The 7,299-nt window shown below is 53.0% G+C and overlaps 1 protein-coding gene across 3 annotated transcripts in view; it reads right to left on the bottom strand.

Annotated features, from left to right (window-relative positions):
* Window positions 1-7,299, bottom strand: part of Txnrd1 (thioredoxin reductase 1) — a 64,854-nt gene that overhangs the window by 31,907 nt on the left and 25,648 nt on the right. Inside the window, exon 1 of one of the 3 annotated variants that reach the window (XM_013518927.1) lies at window positions 2,812-2,835. The exons of the other annotated variants lie outside the window; for them this stretch is intronic. The gene's annotated coding sequence lies outside the window, so the exon portion shown is untranslated. Of the gene's footprint in view, window positions 1-2,811; window positions 2,836-7,299 lie in introns of those variants that run through there. 3 annotated transcript variants of the gene reach the window in all.

Here is a 7,299-nt window from a genome sequence, read left to right as displayed (position 1 = left end):
GAGCCCGAGGGCGCCCGGCCGCGTCCCCAGCGGAGGGAGGGTGGGGTGCGTGGCGCGCGGGGCGACCGCCGGTTAAGGCCGTGCAGTGCTGCGATTTCCAGTTTAAAGAAACACTTCCAGACAACCCTGACAGTCTCCAGGGCATTAAGGATCCTGCGCCTTAAAACATTCCTCCCGTCGACCTGCACCTCTCGCTCTTACTACAATGAGGTGTTTGGCTTTGTTTTCTGCGGTATGGGGCATGCAGCCCAGGTCCTTCACATGGAGCTACGTCCCCAGGCTATTTTTAAAGTTGAAAAGGAGGGGCAGTTTAATTTGGCTCACGCCGTTTGTTATTTTGAGAAAGTTCTAAGTCGCTAAATAGACTGGGCAAGGCTAGAGCTGGTGAGTCTCCTGCCTCAGCCTCCCGATTGCTGGGGTTACAGCTATGCACCACCTGGCCCAGCTTGTTTTGTTTTGAAGAAGCCTTGCCACAGTCCGGGCCGGCCGTGGCTCCCAGGACTCTTGCAAGGCAGCGTGGCCCCTTCACACAGACGTCAGGGGGCAGTGACCTCTGCAGGCCCTCAGCACAACCCAAGCGACCGCGGAAGGCCTACACAAACAGCTCGCTCCCAGCCAGCGAAAGCAAAGCTTTCGTGGCTGCACCAGGTGTCCCCAGGAAGCAAAGAACAGGGCACACTGTCCGTGGCGGGCTGGAAGGAATGAAGTAGTAACCGGCTTTCCCCTCCCTCATGCGTCTACACTATGTCATTTTTCTTTGGCATCAGTGGGAAATTTCTTATAGGTGCACGAAAAGCAAAATCTAGTATTTGCTCCTCCAAACTCCTATGTCACAATACAACCACAATTGTTTTTCAAAGTAGGTGCACCAGCTGTGGCGACACACATCTGTATTTCCAGCACTGGGGAGGCTGAGGCAGGAGGATTGCTGTGAGTTCATCTGAGGCCAGCCTGGGCTACACAGTGAGTTCACAGCCAGCCTAAACTACTACAGCAAGACCTTGTCTCAAAAGTAAATAAATAACGTAGGGGCAATTCAGGAAGAAACCTGCTTTCCACCAACACAGTGCATTACGGTTACCTGTGCATGTACACAGTGTAGCATGCTGCTCCATTATAGATTTTGAGATTCTCAAAGACAAAAACTTGGTTTCAAATCCTTAAACACAGCTGCCAAAACGCACTTATGGCACGGATGCACTTGAGTGTGCACTGACCCTATAAATGAATCTGCATTTGCAACTCGGGTCCAGTACTTACTGCAACAGGTCAGCAAAGACTAATTTCGCCAAAGTCATAGGTCCTACATCTTGCAATTAAAGTTAAGTGCAACCCCTCTGAGATGAAGGAACCTAAAGCCCAGACACAGGGTCATGGAAGGGCCGCATTCTCCCTAATACTAATTAGTTAGAAACTAATATTTAAACCTGTTTTAAATCTCTGGTGAAAACAGAGTTAAGAATTCCAAGCTCCACACCAAAACGTTTGCTTTTCCGGTGGGCCATATTCTCAGGAACTTATGATATTCATTTTAAGTATAACAATAAAAGCAATTGATAAAAGAGCTCCAAAACATACAGACCCTCCCACCCTTCTCTCCTGGCTCTGGGAAGAAAACAGGCTGATACCAATTTGCTCCCTACAGAGCCTTTCATCTAAGAATTCCAAAATGCCTTAGAAAATGTATCCATTCTCACAAACTACTTCACAAGTACCACCAAGAGCATCTGTGGGGCTTCTCCGAAGGTAACAGGCCACTCGGCCTGCCCAGAATAACAGCACTGAAACAAACACCACATCCTTGAACTGTGACCTCCAGCCCCGAGTTCATCCCACACTAGACCCCCGTTCCCAGAAACCCAGGGCCACTGAGGCGCTCACCTTCAGAAAGGCAGACTTCCTGCCGCATATTCTACCCTTGAAAATCCAGCTTACACAACTGCTACAAAGTAAATCTCAAGTTTAATGGATTTTTTTCCCTAATCACTTAAATGAGATTACATTTGTCACAGGGCATGACGCACGCCTGTAATCCCAGCACTTGGGAGGCTGAGGCAGGAGGATCGTTGCAAGTTCAAGGCCGGCCTGGGCTACAAAGTGAGCTCAAGGCCAGTGTGAACTAAATAGGGAGACCCTGCCTCAAAAGGACAAAAAAAAAAAAAAAAAAAAAGAAAGATTACCTTTGTGAATCTTCATATCATTAAAAGTGATTTTCTAACACAAGGTCCACTTATCATTACTTAAATACAACTTTAAAAGAAGGAATGGCAGTCCAAAATGGGAAGTTACGCTGGTGAACTTGCCTATCACTGCGAGCGGAACTGTGCGGTCCCTCCGCAGCATCACTGCAGTCTGCTTCCTCATGCAGCGGGCCCTTCGCACCTCCCTGAGTGCACACTGGCCTCCGTTTTTCCCTCTCCTGGCTTTGGAGTTCCCGCTGGGAGCTATTCCCGCTGGGAGCTAAGCGCCAGCTCCGCCATTTCCTTTCTCCCCTCCCAGGTGCTATTCTTCAGCCCCTTCCCTAGCAGTTCCGATTCAAGCATTCCAAGCATTCTTAAATTCCTTCTCACAATCCCTGGTGCTCCCCACAAACACTGCAGGCACCCGACAAGGGTCACGGCCAAGCCAGGGAAGGGCTTGCAGGGGCGGAGGAGGTTGGCATCTGCATCAGGGCTCACGGCAAGGCGAATCTGTCACAAGTGCATTCTCAGGAGACTTCTCTGAGGCAAAGCCAGAGGAAGGTTCGAGTTCTATACTCTAACAGGTATCCTTGTCCCGCTCTCAAACACTGCGGACTTACTGCAGACTCACCCCTTCTGCCCGGCCAGAACTCTCCTCTCGACCCACCGGGGCATCTGCTCCATCCTGAGCTGTGTGGTGTGGTCAGAGCTCCAGTGCGATCTGCCAGTGTCAGAACAGAAGGTCCATTTTCTTCCTTTGTTCACATACATGTATTTTTTTTTTTCTGTTTGCACTCTTTGATTTTCGGTATGCATTAGAGATAAACCTGGCTGTGATCGAGACAGCCGTGTTTAAAATGAGCTTCTAGAGAAATGGACTGTGGAAAGAGACACCGTGGGTTCCAGTCTTGACCCGTCAGCTCCTGACCTTATCCTGCGCAGGCGGCTTCAGCTCCGGCCTCCTGTGACCTCACGTGAAGACAGGAACGCTGCCACCCTGTCAGCCAGGGGCACCTGCCTTCGAGGCGCAAATGCAGACCACGTGCCAGGGCAGGCAGCATTTCCAGCTAATGCATGGGTACTTAATAAATCACAAATTATCCCATGGACCGCATGTGTTTAATAAACTCTAGATACTAAAATGGAAAGCCTGTAAACCAGTAGTTTCACTTCTGGCTTTAGGAACAAATACATGTAACATAAAGGTCAACTCAGTACAGAGGAATAAAGAAATATATCCCACCATCGAAAATACCAGCGAAAAGGTATTTGCCATACGGCAAAAATTTAAATATACTAAGCTTTCAATAATGAAGGTATTCAGTCCTGAAGGGTAAACTTCTCTCAGACATTCTGGAGCACAGCCACTGAATCTGAGTTTACAGGCAGAATTATTTTATGTTTATTTTTCTCACGAGTGGCTCCCCGATGTCAGCAGAATCTTTAAAAACCAGTGTCAGGGGCTGGGGATTTAGCTCAGCGGCACAGCGCCTGCCTGGCAAGCGCAAAGTCCTCAGTTCGATTCTTGGTAGGGGCGGGGACAAACAAACAAAAAAACCCCTGCAGTGTCCAACAGAGGCTTTGAACAACTATTTGGTGGTTCAGCTAAGAGGCCCTCACCATTATCACTGTCACCTGCAGTGCCGGGGCAGGGACCCAGCACCTCTCGCATGCTAGGACCACGGCCACAGCCAAGACAGCGTCATCGGCAGCAAAGAACCACTAACCTGAGGTCGCGTCACTCAGAACGGTGTGCACCCGCCTGCTGAGACACTCCGGCTTTCGGAGAGCCACCAGCCCTGCTCTGGCGCGCCTCAAGGCACCTGTGCCAAGCCATAAGCGGTGCTCCCGGGGTGAGGCGCGGAGAACAGAGGCTTCCTGGTCAGGGCCCTGGGGTGGCCCTGGTGACCTTGGGTCGGCAGTGATTGACAGGACATCAAGGAGTGGGCTGGGGCGGGGCCCTGGGTGTGGCCATCCTTGGAGTCTGGCTCTAGGGGCCGTGTCAAATATAAACATGCTTTGTTAGCTCCCACTTACTTTCCTCCGTGTCTGGCTCTGCTCGTGTGTAAAATCAGTCTGCTGGTTATCTCACTTGCCTTACAGAGTTCCTGGCATTTTTTTTAAAAGCTCACATACAAACATGTAGTATGTATGTATGTTTTTCCAGTGCTGGGGACTGAACCCATGTCCTGTGCATGCGGGGCTGGGTTCTACCCCTGAGCTCCAGCCCCAGGGCCAACCACCACACACCCCAGCCTGTTCCCGTCCCGCGATGGCCGCGGCAGTGCTGAGGGAATGCCGTGCTAGAGTCCCCCAGCTCCTCACGTTCAGAGCGGCTCCCCAACATGCTACGGAGAAGCTCGCTTAACAGCTGAGCTTGCGCCTCCTGAGCCATCTTCAGAGAGACCCGAGGCCCTCCCTGCAGTGGCCCTCACCCCACACCCACTCGCTCTGCCAGTGTGTGCCGGGTGCCACGCGCGGACAGACCTGTCATCCTCGGGGAGAAGGCACCATGCGGTGCGGTTCCTTCACTCCGGAGGCCGGAACCCCGCCAGGAGGAGCTCGCAGGCTGCCCACACACCCCTCACCCAGGAGGCACCACAAAGCCAGGGCCAGGAAGACAGGCCCAGGCCAGGCCGAGACGTCGCTAGCTGTGGAACCCAGGCCGGCTCCTCCGGCTGCAAGACCCCCACTTTCCTATCTGCAAGGCCGGCTGACACCAGCCTCCATGACGCCCGTGCAGCTGTCAGGAGCAAACAGCTCCCCTGCGGCGCCCAGGCTCCTGCCTCAGCACGGGTCGGAGCAGCTGCCGGACGCGCCGTGAACCAGAAAGACCTTTCCCGCGGCCAGGCGCTGTCCAGCACCCCAGGTAACCAACACGGCAGCCTCCGTCCTAGTGCAGAGGAGCAAGGCCTGGCCAACCTGGGTGCCAGGCAGACCCTGGCAGGGCGGGAGAGGAGTCAGGAAGGGGCAGAGATCAGGAGGGAGGGAAGTGCAGGGACTGTGGGTGCAAGCGTGAGCCCGGGGGCTGCAGCGGTGCACCAGTGAGGGCAGGAGGCTGCCGGGGGGACCCAGTGCCAGCGGGCTGGGGGCCAGCAGAGACTGCGGGGGTGGCCCACGCCCGAGGAAACAGGTACTGGTCCTGCCCAGGCAGCAGCGAGATGGGGACAGACAGAACGGGGCTACAGTGCATGGGCAGCACAGAAGGCGAGGCGTCGCCCAGCCGGAGTGGGCAGAAGGCTCCGTGGGTCCCCACCTGCGTTTGCGGCCAGTGAACTTCCCAATCGCGGGTGTCAGGCGGTTCGCCTGGAACCTTCTCCCTCCAAGGTGAGCCCCAGGAGCCTCAGGCCAACCCTGCACCGCCTCGGGCCTCCGCCTTAACCAGGCAACCAGCAGCTGCACCGAAACAATTTAAAAGGTTTCCTCGAAAAGGAAGGGTTACTGCAGAGAGGGAAGCAGAGGGAACCAGAAGAACCCCGTGCGATACTCCTTCAACTACCATCACTCCCTGGTATCTGCTGGGAGTCGGGTGTCACCTAGTTCAGAAGACGGCACTGTCTCCCCTCAAGGCTGGACCCTGGGGCCACCGAGCCTGTGACACCAGGGTCAGTGAGTGCTCACGCACTGTGGCTGCCATCGCCTCTACCACTGTCCCCATGAAGAAATGAGTTAAGTCCTATGCTGCGCTTTCGTCCTGCCTGTCCGAGAGCAGCTGGCTAAGTACTGGTGCCTCCCCTCTGCTCTTCCCCTTAGTACCACCCAGGCGCTTTTACACCAGTGGTTTCAAAACTGGAACCCTGGACACGCTCAATCACCTGTGAGGCAGTTCCCTAAAAGAACTCTTGTAACCTTGCCTTAAAAACTAAGATATCGCTGGGTGTGGTGGTGTACACCTATAATCGCAGCACTTGGGAGGATGAGGCAGAATGAACCCTGACAACAGCAGGAGGGAAATGACTACACTGCGAGTGAGTTCAAGGCCAGCCTGGACTACATAGTGAGACCTTGTGTCCAAAAATCCAAAATTAAAAAAAGGGGGGCTGGGGGTGTCACTCAATGGTATAGCATGCTAGACCAGCATGCATGAGGCCCTGGGTTCAACACCCAGTACCAGAAAAAAAAATTAAACAGGTCAGATCTTATTGATGAAGTCTGAAGCTTATAAAAAGTGATTCTTTTTGGTCCCACTGACATTAAAACCAGTAGCATCAACAGGATTATTACATGAAATGTCTGTGTAATGTTATAAATGTCAATTTACAATTTTGGTAAAGAGCAAGTAATCAAAAAAAAAAAAAAAAAGAGCAAGTAATCAGAAGAAAGAAACATTAATAAGCCTCTCTCATTTTACTTGCAAACGAAACTTCTCAGTAACACAATTGTTTTTAACTAAAGCTTCCTTATCTTCCTCTAATTATTTTCTACTAACTTGCTACATCTTTGAAGTCTAGTTCCATTTCCTACACTCATTCTCCAAAAAAGGTAAATACTGTCCTTTCAGAAGGAAGATAATAAATAAAAATGTAAATACATGTTAGTAACTTTCCTAAGGGCGCACACATCTAAATAACCCAGGCTGCAGGTCTACCTCTCTGAGACAGCAATCTCCGTTTCTGAGATTACACAGATAGACAGGGAAGGTGTGCACCCCAGAACAGGTGCATCCAGGTGACCCCGGCACCCCACAACGTGCGGACAGCCTCTCATTGCCCATAAGGACAGCCCAGGAAGGCTGCCACCGCGCCCGCCACCGGGCAAAGGAAAGGGTTCCCCTTCCCACCACCTGAGAAAGGGCAGCCCGGGGCGTCTGGGTGTCCCACCCTGGGGGGTCACAAGGACGCCTCAGCACTTCCTAAGCAACTCACCAGAAGCAGGTTACACGGCGCTGACGTTGCTACACTAACTGGAAGGGAAGGAAGACGGGGAACGAGGCGCAAAGGACACTGCGGGAAGGCAGTATTAAAAGATGAAGACGGGCTCGCACTTCCTGTCCATCTCCCCCTGCTCCGGAACGCACGCGGGTCTGCTCAGCCCCGATCGGCACGTGCGCGCGCGATTCCCCTCCCCGGGTCCCAGGGCGCCCGCCCGGCCCGGCCCGGGGCTGTGCTCGCGGCTGTCC

This window comes from Chinchilla lanigera, unplaced genomic scaffold, assembly GCF_000276665.1.
Source record: "Chinchilla lanigera isolate Chin_1 unplaced genomic scaffold, ChiLan1.0 scaffold00004, whole genome shotgun sequence".
NCBI classification, from domain to species: domain Eukaryota; kingdom Metazoa; phylum Chordata; class Mammalia; order Rodentia; family Chinchillidae; genus Chinchilla; species Chinchilla lanigera.
This window is presented reverse-complemented; position numbering and strand designations above follow the sequence as displayed.